The sequence below is a fragment of the Pseudopipra pipra genome, chromosome Z (assembly GCF_036250125.1).
Source record: "Pseudopipra pipra isolate bDixPip1 chromosome Z, bDixPip1.hap1, whole genome shotgun sequence".
In the NCBI taxonomy this organism is placed as follows: Eukaryota; Metazoa; Chordata; class Aves; order Passeriformes; family Pipridae; genus Pseudopipra; species Pseudopipra pipra.
In genome coordinates, this window is record NC_087581.1 from 54,086,224 (window position 1) to 54,100,465 (window position 14,242).

At 39.2% G+C, this 14,242-nt stretch overlaps 1 long non-coding RNA gene across 1 annotated transcript; it reads right to left on the bottom strand.

Annotated features, from left to right (window-relative positions):
* Positions 1-383: 383 nt before the first annotated feature.
* On the bottom strand, positions 384-3,840 carry LOC135407438 (uncharacterized). Its single transcript, XR_010426873.1, has 3 exons — positions 3,254-3,840; positions 2,543-2,697; positions 384-578 (listed from the first exon to the last, which is right to left on the bottom strand). It is a non-coding gene; the product is annotated as an uncharacterized LOC135407438 (long non-coding RNA).
* Positions 3,841-14,242: the final 10,402 nt, after the last annotated feature.

Below are 14,242 nucleotides of genomic sequence, written 5' to 3' on the forward strand. Positions count from 1 at the left end.
GTCCCATTTGAAGTGGCCCCTAATAAAGCTAGGCTCAGTCTTGAAGAATTACACTGAACTCATGTTTTCCAATTTTGCAGACAGTTTTTTTCGCAACAGCTGCATATTTTTTATTGACTAGAGCCATGCTGTGGCTGTACCAAATCTCCACAACAGCAGACTGTTTAAATGAAAGCAGAGGCAATTAGAACAGAATTAGTCAGTGAATTTTTTATGAGCTCTAATAAGATCCATTAAAATATATGATTGATATATATTTTTATATATTTATATATTATATATATAAAAAATATATATTTGATACTAAAATTTTTTCATTAATTTACTTTTTCCCCTTGACTTATATTTAACAGATGAACCCCTTAGGACTAAAGAATCTTCAGTTTCACTTTATTTCTCTTCACCATGGTGTACATTTTAATCTTTTACAAGACCAGTAGTTTGAATTAAGTGATGGTCAAAAGTCAACAACACACTTAGAAACCACATCTGTAGGTATACAGTAGGCTAAAAAGGTACATTCAGAGGCAGGCTGAGAACTTCTGTTGTCCAAAAGCTAGACTACTTTTTGGCTTTATCTGTAAAAAAATATATGTGAAAAGTCTGCTATAGAAAATTGTATTTTAATGGTGTCAAAAACTTTTAGGCTGGTTGCACCATCAGGAATACAAATGTAAGAAATTCTGGTGCCATTAGAACCACATGCTACAGACAAGTGAAGGTAAAGGATAACTTTCTCTGCTGTTCCAGCAGGGAGAAAAACAGAAGAAAATAATGATAGAAACAGGACATGAGGAAGGTGAAGAAAAATAAATTTTTAGATTGCTTTTTAGTATTTTTTCTCAGCTACAAAATAATATGAAGTTTCAGCTGCAAAACCAGCATTCTGAAATGACCATACAAATAGCAGCAATTTTCAAATGTTCCTTTTGTAATGCTGTGTCATCGGAGGCCAAAAATGTCATTCTTGCATAAGCTTTGTTAAATGTTATTTACATAACAACAGGAGAATCTGCTCTTAGGTTATGACAGGCTTTACTCCTACCAGGAACAATCTGGCAACCCATGCAGTGGTCCTCAGATGAAACAATGCAAAGCAAATAATTACTATAATAGCATAGCAAAAGACAGAGAAATGCAGAAGTTAGGAGAAAAGTGTTGTAAGAGATGGCTTCCATCTAGTATTTAGGAAGGCTATAGATTGCATTAGTTGCAACTCCTAATGATTGTTTTTGTAAACCTATGAGTCTTTGTACCATACAGATTTTGACAATTCCCATAATATAAAATGGCTCAAACTACCATTACAATCAACAGCTATTACAATCAACTGCAGGAAGTGGTATGAAGACTCAGAAATGTCTTTTCTGCCAAGTTGTCATTCACCGAGGGTGACCTCAGGCCATTTTTTTTCCTTGCTTGATTAGACCATCTCTTAGAGCACCCAGGACTCTAATTTGATACAGAAGAATAACATAGTACTTTCTTGTGGGATTTTTTGTTGTCACTTTGTGCAGAATTCTAACATTTTGCCTATGTCAAGGACACAGATAAAAGGTGCTTGGGGTATTACAATAGATTTCTGGGTGCTAACGGACTACCGCCGCCTCTATTTATTTTATGTCACTATAATTACAATATGAAAAAAAAAAGGACAGCCTCCCCTCTAAAAAGATGCAAACAAGGACTTTTACATAGGCACCTGAAAAAAAACCCCACAACTTCCCCCTCCTCCTCACCGCCCTCATGCTCCCCTGGTTTGCAAATATTTCTGTGACTGTGTCTGAAAACAACGTAGTAATGACAGGCTTACCTGTTATTGCCAATTGTATTATGCTACTAACAGCTTCTGCAATGTCTGGTGTTTTGTTTGCTTCCAATACTCTCACTTTTATCCACTCTCACTTTTATCCCTTTGAAGGTAGCAGTCCAGGCATAATGTGTACAGTGTTCCCCTAAGCACCCTACAGAAGGCTAATAACCAAATGAACTAAAACTGACCACAGACTAGAGCATGGAGTCTTGTGCTTTTTTAGTAACAGCAGTTACCCAGATGCAATTCTGTTGATGTCAGCGAGCTCAGAGGAAGTGGGAACAGAACTTTGAATTTCAGCTTTAGAAACAGAGTTGGCTGTTTCACCTCTACAGATGTTAGAGTGGAGAATTCTATTGCGCTTATTCATTGCAATAAGTATTATGGTTTGTCATTGGATTAGAAAAAGCAGTTGGCTTGAAAGAGCAGAATAATAATTTGAAATCATGAGAAAAGTCTGAGATCGGTAGTTTTTTTTTTTTTTCATTTTCCTTCCAGTGGATTGTCAATTATTAAATATCCTATAACTCGTAGAAGCATATGCTTGTTTACAAATATGTTGCAAATAATATCTGAATATGTATTACAAGTAGTTATGCTGACTTTCTAGCTTCAATGCAAAATTAAAAAAAAGATGGATTACCTTAAAAAAGACTTGCACATCTTTTTAGGGGGCAGGGAGAGAGGGAGTATTGCATATTCAGAACACAGCCATAGAAAGCAGCATACCTTCCTCACAATGCCAGTAGTAATGTCAGCTACATATTTTCTATGGGGTTTATTGGCATCCATTTTTCCTTACCCTGCTTTCAAGAATGCAGGAAAGTTGTATAACTTTTGTAGCAGTTTTTGTCTCTGTTACATCATTTTTAATTATTGTTTTTCTGAAAAGAGATAAATTTCATGAGATAAATTTTATCATAATATTCAATGTCACATTTTTATTCATTTTTTTGTTTGTGTTGCTAAAAGACCATAGAGTTAGGATTCTTACAGGATTAAATGAAAATTAATTTGAAGCATCTTCTGTATTCATTAGCACCTGCCGAATGAATTACAGGAGTGGTCATATTTCTTCAGTGACAAAACATACACTCCATTAAAAAAATTAGGCAGCTGTTGTCTCTGTTGCCTATGGAATGTATGTGTGGAACAGAAATTAGCCCTTTAACCCTTCTGCACTTTCGAGAGGATGATGTCCTGGAAGGATTGTTAATTCCATTGTAAAGGAGTGCAAGAAGGATTTATGCAAGATTTCCCATGAGTCCAGAGCAAGTGTGAAAACACAGCCCCTACTTTGGAAATTGCTTCAAATTTCTTCAGGTTGTGCTCTAAAAGATTGGGTCAGTGGAATTAGAAACCTATTTGAAAAAGTAAGTGAAATAAGAAAGTAGAACACATCAGCAACCATTCTGGGCTATTCTCAGTCACTGCACTTACCTGTGGCATTGACCTCAGCATGAGTCCTCAGCAATACTATAGAACACATGGTAATCACTCTTCTGTATTTTCTGGATTTGAGTGTGTCCTCCTGCATTTGTGAATATTTTCAGTAAAATTAAAACAATTACACTTTCTACATCACACAGCAAGCTACGTGCTAAATGGCTTCATTAATAAAGCTGTGAGATGTTTTAAAGCGCAGGCTATGGAGGCTAATGGGAGCCAGTGAGCTGGCAAGACATCTCCTGAGAATCTCTAAGGACATTCCTGTGTTAAATCATAGAATCATAGAATCATAGAATCAGCCAGGTTGGAAGGGACCTCTGAGATCATCAAGTCCAACCCTTAATCCACTACCACTGCGGTTACTAGACCATGGCACTAAGTGCCACATCATCTTAAAAACCTCCAAGGACGGAGAATCCACCACTTCCCTGGGCAGCCCATTCCAATGCCTGATTACCCTCTCTATAAAGAATTTCTTCCTAGTATCCAACCTAAACCTCCCCTGGCAGAACTTAAGACCATGCCCTCTTGTCTTACTGATAGTTGCTTGGGAGAAGAGACCAACCCCCACCTGGCTACAACCTCCTTTCAAGGAGCTGTAGAGAGTGATGAGGTCTCCCCCGAGGCTCGTCTTCTCCAGTCTGAACAACCCCAGCTCCCTCAGCCTCTCCTCATAGCACTTGCGCTCGAGTCCCTTCACCAGCCTTGTTGCTCTTCTCTGGACCTGCTCCAGCACCTCAATATCCTTCCTGAACTGAGGGGCCCAGAACCGGACCCAGTACTCGAGGTGTGGCCTCACCAGTGCTGAGTACAGGGGCAGAATCACTTCCCTGGACCTGCTGGCCACACTGTTCCTGATCCAGGCCAGGATGCCCTTGGTCTTCTTGGCCACCTGGGCACACTCTGGCTCATGTTCAGCTTCCTGTCAATCCAAACTCCCAGGTCCCTTTCTGCCTGGCTGCTCTCCAGCCACTCTGTCCCCACCCTGTAGCGCTGCAGGGGGTTGTTGTGGCCAAAGTGCAGGACCTGGCACTTGGCCTTGTTGAACCTCATCCCGTTGGAATCACACCATCTCTCCAGTCTGTCCAAGTTCCTCTGCAGAGCCCTCCTGCCTTCCAGCTGATCGACACTCCCCCACAACTTGGTGTCATCTGCAAATTTGCTGATGATGGACTCAATCCCCTCATCTAAATCATCAGTAAAGATATTAAAAAGAACTGGGTCCAACACTGATCCCTGTGGGACACCACTAGTGACTGGCTGCCAACTGGATGCAGCCCCGTTCACCACCTCTCTCTGGGCCTGGCCCTCCAGCCAGTTCCTAACCCAGCACAGAGTGCCCCTGTCCAAGCCCTCTGTGCTGCCAGCTTTTCCAGGAGTATGCTGTGGGAGACAGTGCCAAAGGCCTTGCTGAAGTCCAGACAGGCCACATCCACAGCTTTCCCCTCATTCACCAGGCGGGTCACCTGATCATAAAAGGAGATCAGGTTGGTCAGAGAGGACCTGCCCTTCCTAAACCCATGCTGGCTGGGTCTGATCCCTTGTCCATCCTGTAGGTGCTGTGTGATTGCACTTAGGATGATCTGCTCCATTACTTTCCCAGGCACTGGGGTCCGGCTGACAGGTCTGTAGTTTCCTGGGTCCTCCTTCTGGCCCTTTCTGATGAAGGATACTAATATTTGCAAAAAATCACATATAAAGAAAAGGACTAATTTTTATTTTGCTTAAAACATCACAGAGTCTATGTGTACCAGCAGACAAGTCCATGCTGAACACCAACCACTTTGTGCTTGTATTATGTCTTTTTGCCTTGTAAGGCATTTAAAAATTTCCAGGGTCTAAAAGGCTTTTCACCTACCTGAAGATTATTTAGTCTAACCAAAAGGGAAGTATGTGGCAACAGGCTATTTGAGACTATAACAAGAAGAGCTCCTGTCACAGTTATTGGAAACACTAATCTAGGTTTGTTGTTTAGGACTGCTTTTTGAACCTGGATTGTTCTCATATTTCCATTTGGTTCTCCAGATTGAAAGCATTTATATCGACCTGTATCTCACAAGTTTTTTATCAAGGCTCAGGCTCACCACAGTGGGTCAGGCATATGTAACTTTTAGACCAAATCACTTTGGTACTTTCTACAACATCCTCAAAAGGCTGTTGAATGCCTCTGATGCTGAATGTACCTGCCCTTCTATTAAGCCATGGCAGCTATGAAGAGATCACACTACTGGCATCCTGCTTCTTTCCACCAACAGTCCTAGGGGTTGACTGTGAGTGCTATATATATGCATCTGGGATTGCTAATGTACATTGCAGGTGCCATGAAGAAAAGGATCACCTCCTCCACCAGTCCAAGGACCAGAAAAATAGCAAAATACAGAGCAGACCTTCAGCCATATTCAGATTTTCCCTATTTCTAGGTACAAGAAATGCAGTGCAACATCTGTTTTGAACTGGATCAACCAATTAATTGTAACCATAGCAGTCTAGGAGAGGTTGTAGGCTTCTTTAGTCAGTAGTCAAAATTTAAGCAGGCAGTTTAAACGAATCAAGAGTGTGAGTAATGCACTGTATTTGCAATTCTTTTCCAAAAGAGCACCTTTGTGTGGCAGGAAGCAACTCAGTTTCAAAATTGAGTTTATAATACCTGACAATTAATTTCAGATTCCTCAGTTCTTTAATGATTTTCCCTAAATTCAAGAGACAAAAGCACACACACAAAAAAAGGAGAAAAACCCCAAAAAAACTACCCCTCCAAACAAAAACCACATACCCCCAAAAAACAACCCCTAAACAAATGGAAGATATTTGGACATTTGGATGGGATTGTTAAAATAAAGGTTCAACTACTGTAAAATGGATGATGTCAGTTTCAACATTTGGAAGGTTTACCTTTTTTATATCAAATGACTGAGTCATTGCTGGAACTTTTAAACTGCAGTGGTTTGTTTTGCTTACATTTCCAAGTATCTGATGGAAATATGAAAATCCGCCACCCTAAACTTTAAATCATCCTGTTGACTATGCAAAAATAGTATGAACACAGAGAGCTTGTTTTCATGACCCTTTGTACCATAAACATACAAATTAAAATTGTTTTGCTGTACCTTGGAGGGGCAGCACAGAGTTCATGACTGAATGAAAGCAGCCCCCTGTTATGAAGCACAGATTAGGAACAATGTGGGAAACAGAAGAAAAAAATTACTTTTCCTACCCTGATTCACAACTTTTGCGTGATAGATATTGTTGTGGTAGTTTCTGTACACTTTCTCTGGCCTGTGTACACATTTTGTAATGCAGCTCTTACCTTTAAGACCTGGACTTTCCAATGGCAGCAGCTACCCTAAATATGAGAGGAGGGAGAAAAAGGGGACAGGAGGAGAGTGGAAACAACCTCTCTTATGGGACTGGCACAGAGAGGGCAAAACTGTGTTGAGATCAGCAGCAGCACAGGACTAAGTTACTAGAAAGGGTACAACTGCTGCTGTTTTTCTCCTGGCTCTGTGGCTGCAGTGACTTTTCCCCGGCTGAGCAGGGAATGATGCCTGAGAAACCAGTGTAATTCATTATTAACTGAATTCTTCAGTTAATAAAGTAAACTGAATTTTACTTTGAATTCTGGAATTTCTCATGGCAAAACTCCTGAAGTTTTGCTTCTGGATTTGTTTAAATACCTATAATCCTATCTCTGTGACCAGTAGACTTCTTACACTGCTGATCTACTTGCACTTCTGCCTGGACCACATATGGATCTACAAATGTTGATGGAACTGTATTTATACCACAGCAATCACCCTAAAAACTATACAATGTCACAGAAGCACAACTGAGGGCAGGAGATGGGCTCAAAGAACAAGTGCATATGGGAATGGATGACACTCTATATGACAGGTCTTTGGTACCTGCAGGGTATTAACTTTCATTCAGAAAAGGGTGTAGATGCCACTCTACTTCCAATAATTAGTTTGTATAACACAACTTGTGTTAGTAACAAATAGAACATTTTCATTAACAGTAAACTAAACCCAAAACTCTTACATCTCTCCAAATACTTCAACATTCATAAATGCACTGGAATGTGTGTTCATCAAGAGTCAGACATTAACATTCTTCTAAAACTAATACTTTATTATAGTAAATATTTTTTTTGAATTTATCAGCTAGAAATGAAAAACAGCATCAGGTCCCTGGCTTCAGCACTTTTTCATTCACAGGGCATGAATGAAGCATGACAAACAGCAAAATGCATGACACTGTCCACCACCATATTCATCCTTTCTGTCTCTCCCTCCCTAAATGTAAGTTTTACAATTATATTTTAGAAAAGCATGTAAATGCAAATACAGGTTCCTACAAACATACTTGTCTTAACTTGCAGAGGAAAATAATGCAAAAACTTTTATATATTCTTACATGTATACCTTATTTTTATCAATAAAGGAATTCATAATTTATTTCACATTGTATTTTGTGAAATTAAACTGTTCCAGTAGAATATTATAGAGTGGCACTGTCAAAACTATTTTGAAAATTACTATGGCACAGATAGCTGGAAAAAAACTTTAAAAAGCAGTATAACAAGTTGTGTAACCTTATAAATGCATTTAAAATGAAAATGGTAGAACAGGATACAGGAGATTTCTCAAAGTAACTGAAATTAAAACCTCATCATATGTTTTGATTCAGTTCTGCAAGTGTTCCCTGATATTTTGCCAAGTGGTCACTGAATTCAATAATCTAGCCAGATTACTACAGGCCTTCTATTTATAGGGATCCATCTGGTATTGTGGCAATTGCAGCTGGTCGGATTACTGCCATGTCCCACCTATGTAAAATGCATCAAGGCTGCAAGAGAAACCTGCACTACACCACTGTAGTGGCAATATCAAGCCAATTGCTGGAAGCATATATACTAACATATTTTCAAATATCATTACTTAATAATTAATTCATGAAACTCATGTCATGTTTAAATTTTACAGTCTACATTTTTGAATCATGTCTAATGGAAGAGAGACTGACAAATTCAGAGACTGTGAAAGGAGCTACCTAATTATTAAGGAAAGCTACAATATGAAGATTTACTAAAAAAAAAATCCAAAACACCACACGCACAACAAATACTCAGCTGGAGAAGGTGGGGGGGGTGTAGGGTGGGCAAGAGCGAAAGTGTGGGTATGGGTTTGGGTGTGTGCACCCTTTCTCCTGCAAGTGTCAACAGCTACATCTAGTGTTTTTATGCAGCATGGACAATTTCTGTACAGCCAGACTGTATCTCAGGAAAGCATTTTGTATTCTGCATTAAAGAGAGAAGTAAAAATCTTCTCCAATACAGAGCCCTGATACAAATATCAGTGTAAAAGCACTGATGTTTCACTGAAGGTACTTTATTTTTCCCCCAATTAGTCTTGTGCAAATTAATCTACAAAGACTGGAGGTTTTTTGTCATTTTAAGTTTTAATCATGTATTTGTAAGAGTTTCATATACTACATTTCTGTATTTTCCTTATTAATAGGCTAAATACACATATAGATGAAATGAACTTGACCTTAGAAATTCCAGATTCTAAGATTTACATTTTGTGGAGTGGGATTAAGCAAGTTAAGGTGACTTGCCACAGGTTCATATCTGAGTTTGATAGAAACACTCAACTACAGCACCGTTTCCATACCTGGTAGGTGTACCATGGATTAACAAGATCTTCAATTTTCCATGATATCAATTGTCCTATTTTTCAGACACTCTGGAAGCAATCATCTCAATCAATTAGAGGTAAACTTGACGTATTTCAAACAATGCCACATAATGGTAACTTCAGATTATGCAACAAAAAATCCACACACAACCACTCCAGTTTCTTTTTTTGAAGAACAGGGTAGTGTTTGCAGGCATAATAAACAATGTATGATATTTATTAATTTCCAGTTATTAGTTGGAATAAACAAGTGTGGAAATAATATTACCAATTCAGACATCAAGAATATTTATTTACCAGTAAACTCATACTAACTGAACTGTGAAACACATAGAAAAAGTATATTAAAAATCTCCTAATCATCCTCATGATTAAACATGCATGACTTCACAAAGAGTGAAGTGCTTCGCACTAAAAAGGCAGAAATAACAGAAGAAAGCTTAAATTTAACTGGACTTCTTGAAGCCTTACATAACCCCTCAAGAAACTTCTGAGAAATTTGTCAGTAGTTTAGCAGCCAAGTTCTAGCATAGGTTAGAATATAGCAAGAGGTGGTGGAAGAAGAAAGTGTTGACTTTCAAAATGGATAAAGCTGAACAGTAGGAAATTCAAAATTTCTCTTCATACATCAAATTACATTCATCAGCTATTTCGAAAAATCAAATGGCAATTTTTTATAATGACCCACAATCATTTAATATGGATAGGAAAGAAAGATTAAGCAGAGTTTGAAATAGGCAGAATAAATTTAATTGCAGAGGTATTAATGCTAGTCAAAGAAATGCATATTATACAATACTAATTAGCTGCAACTGCTCAGGAAACCTATATTAGTGTCACAATGAAAAATTTAATACAAAGGTCTGCATAGCACAATCAAAGAATATACAAGATCTACTTTCTGCCCTTCTTTATTCAGACAAATCTAGAAATATTGTGATTTATTGATTTGTAAAGAACAGCATAGAAAACAATAGTAAATGTGGTAGTGGGCACCTTCTCCAGCTATTATAACTTGCCATCAGGTTTGTAAATCTGAATTCCTTAGAAGCAGCGTGTTTAGCTTTTCCATATTTGATCTATCTGAATGAAGGAGGTACTTCAACAGACTGCAAAACAGGACACTAAAAACTAAAGCCCAGATTTTTAAAGAACTTTTTGTCAATGTTATTCCAATGATTTGAACAAAATTCGGCACATAATAAAAGCCCAGAGTAATTGATAACATTGGGCATCAGCACCTCTGCAATGGAGATGGAAAGGTAGCTTGATTTAAAAAAAAATAAGTTCATCTAGTTTTATCTTTATGTTATGTAAACACACAGGGCTGTTTAGCTGTATCACCCTTCCATAGCACCTTCTATCATGACATCTATTAGAAGTTCCCCCTTACTTGCTCAATCTGCTGAATAATGAAGACAGAGAGCATGATGGATGCGTCTTTCTTTCAAGTACAAGGTTTGGTGTGAGCACCCATACACATTTGCTATGGTTTTAGGCAGGTTTGGTGATGTGTTTTGTTTGGGGTTTTTTTTCCATATTCTGTAATTGCCTGTCTCAGTGCTCTGAGGAACAAACTTCTCTTTGCATCTCCCCTTGAGAATACATCAGCTAGTTGTTTTTCCCTACTTGTTCCTTTTGAAACCAGAGCACCATGAAAAAACAATGCTGGAGCAGTGAAAAATTCCAATTTTACATAATATTCTGAACTACCGTATCGGTCTTTATTCCTACAGACTAGAAAACAGTCAGGATAAGACCTTCGCCTCTTCGAGACTGAATTTCTGTTGTAATACAATTCCTTGTCCTTGTTCTCAACATAGTCACGAGGTGGCACCAGAGCTCAAATTTTTGGAAACGCCATTCTGAAGCTGTCTGCCTTCTTACTAGCCTTCCGCAAATTCATTGTTTCGTCAAGGCAAAGCCAAAAGGGTCAGAAAAGCATTTACAGTGAAAGAGAACAGGGAGAATCCATCCGACTCATGCAGGAGATGGCTGATCAGAAAGCTTTAATAGATTAAATGTGAGAAATGTAGCATTTCTAGTGCATTTTATCATCATGGCTAGACTTTGCAAATGAAGATTTGGGAAGGGCGCTACCCACGTTTGTCACAAGCACGCTGGTGGCTAAAAAGGACAATATGAGGTAGACATGTCCGGTTGCAAAAGACACAGCAGAAAGACTCCTTAGGTGGTAAATTCTGCAAGACACGACTCTTTCTGCGTTGCCTTTTCTCCTCAAGAGTGATCCTGCGTGCCTTCTCAAAAGCATCAGCAGTGTTATAGATGGTGTGTCTCCAGGCCTCCCGATTGGAGGCCAGAGTAGACCAGTTATGTTGGTCAATATGGCCAAGGCTGAGATGTTGTTTCAGGGAGTCCTTGTATCTTCTCTTTGGGGCTCCTCTCATGTGGCAGCCAGTGGCAAGTTCACCACAAAGCAAGATCTTAGGGAGGCGGTGGTCCTTCATCCTGGAGACGTGCCCTGCCCAGCGCAGCTCTGTTCTCAGCAACATGGCCTCAATACTTGTGACTGCTGCTTGTTCTAGAACAGATGTATTGGTCACATAATCTGCCCAGTGGATGTTTAGGATTGTACGGAGACAGCGTTGATGGAAGTGTTCTAGGAGTCACAGGTGGTGGCGGTAATTGACCCATGATTCAGATCCATATAAGAGAGTAGACAGCACAATGGCTCTATAAACACTGATCTTTGTGCTTTTCTTCAAGTGTTTTTTTTGACAAACTCTTTTATGAAGCCTTCCGAAAGCTCTATATGTCTTTGCTAACCTGTTGTCTATCTCCCCATCAATCTTACCATCCGAGGAGATGAGGCTACCTAGGTAATTAAACTGCTGGACTGATTTGAGCTCTGATTCACCAATGGTGATATGGGGATGATGGAAGACTTCCTGAGGTGCTGGTTGATGGAGAACTTCTGTCTTCTTTAAGCTGACTTCCAGCCCAAAGAGCTCAGCAGCATCTGCAAAGCAGGATGTTAAACGCTGCAGAGCTGCTTCAGTGTGGGCAACAAGGGCGTCGTCGTCAGCATAAAGCAGCTCCCGGACAAGATGGTTTAAGGTCTTGGTGTGGGCCTTCAGTCACCTTAGGTTGAAAAGGCTTCCATCAGTACAGTATCGAATGTAGATACCGTCCTGATCATCGAGGTCTGCCGTGGCCCTTTGGAGCATCATGCTGAAAAAGACTGTGAATAGGGTTGATGCAAGAACGCAGCCTTGTTTCAAACCATTAGTTATTAGAAAGAGCTCAGAAAGTGCATTGCCATATCTGACTTGGCTGATCCTCGTGGAGTGAGATGATCATTTTAAGGAACTTGGGGGAGACAACCTAAATGTTCCAAAATGGGCCACAGACCTTTTCTGCTCACAATATCGAAAGCCTTGGTGAGGTCAACAAAGGTTACATAGAGACCTTTGTTCTGTTCCCTACACTTCTCTTGCAGTTGTCTGAGAACAAATATCATGTCTGTGGTCCTCCTGTTGGCTCTGAAAGCACATTGGCTTCCAGGTAGAATTCCTTCTGCTATGGTGGGTATTAGTCTGTTCAAGAGTATTCTTGCCAGGATTTTGCCAGCAGTGGAGGGCAGAGTAATACCACAGTAATTTGATCAGTCTGATTTAATTCCTTTCTTCTTATACAAAGTGATGATGACTGCATCACGAAGGTCTGATGGTAGTTTGCCTAGTTCCCAACAGTGCACCACAAACTCATGAAATTTAGCATGGAGTACAAAGCCCCCATGTTTCCAGACTTCGGGTGGAATTCCATCAACCCCAGCTGCCTTGCCAATTTTCACCTGCTGTATGGCCTTGAGGGTTTCTCCTAAAGCGGGCGTGGTATCCATTTCGTACTTCACCGGTTGTTGTGTGATGCACTGAATTGCTGAGTCTTGGACTACACAGTTGGTACAGAGGAGAGTCTGAAAGTGTTCAGACCATCAATTGAGAATGGAGGTTTTATCTGTTAGAAGCGTTTATCAACAGTAGTGAAGGAACTAATACTATTTGAAGTAATGATTTTTCAATATTTTCTAAATTATTTAAAAATTACTATCCCTTAAAAAAGCTTTACCTGATGAAGATGCAGGGTAATTCTTTCATTTACGTGGTTGCTTTGAAGCTGTGACCTCACAGTACTTTTCTGGTTATAGAATATAAGTGTACAATGATGAAAAAAAATCATATTTCAATCTTTTTGCTGCTTTTCTTGTGGCTTCTTGGTCCCCTCCTCACCCACCAATTTGCAATATAGCAAGGAAGACCTTCTCATGAATGTCACTATGGCCTTTTTTTAATATATTTACTGACAATTCCTTTCCTCTTGATTTCATCACGTACCTCCCCTTCATTAGCTTTAAATGGCTGAATGGCCATTCCCTGTTAAATGAGTGTTTCGCCATTCCTCGCAAGTCTGAATGCAATAATCACCACCTTACTCAAAGTCTAATATATGGCTTTCCAATAAAATCATATCTGACTGTCTTTAAAACGTGGCAGGCTACTTTCCTCATATCCCATGTTCACACTTAATTAAAAGCTTCTTTCTTTTTGTAGGCTGTTATGAAATACTTTCCCCAACTCAGAAGAGGCATTATAAAATTCATAAAAATAATAAAGTTTATATAAAATTCATTGTTTGTTTCACTAAAATAGTGGTAAAAATTGCAGCACACTGACTATGCCCAAGCAAGCCATCCTTCAGACAGCCTGAGTAAGCACCAAGCTGTTCTTTTCAGCAACAGTTTGTTGTGGTAGACTTTCTGGTTTGATTTTTATATAAGTTTATAAAAAGACTTGAAAATACCTTTCTTTATATTACTTTGTCTCATTTTTCCTAATATAGATGCTTAACTTCTAATATTGATTGAGAAAACAGCTGCAGAAAATTTATAAACAGCCTTCCTTGGTACAAATCTGTGGACTCATCCCATGCCTACAGCTCACCACAGAGAAAAGTATATTATTGGATGGAGTCCTTAAGGACTTACATTTCAAACTCATTTGCAGTGATTTTATGTGACATTTTGTCCTTTGATGCAAAAGGATAAGTGCAAACAATATCTAAACAACCTTTGCTTACTTGTCTTCTGTGGTAACCCAGATTTTCTTAACAATATTCTGACTAGAGTCAAACTACTTAGACCTCGTAAGGTAAACATATGCAGGTATTTTTCCCAAGAATGCCTGGGCAGTGGAAAGATTAAAAAAGGTTTATTTCAGATGCCAGGACCCTTTTTTACTATGTTGCACGGACCAGGCCTCTAGGG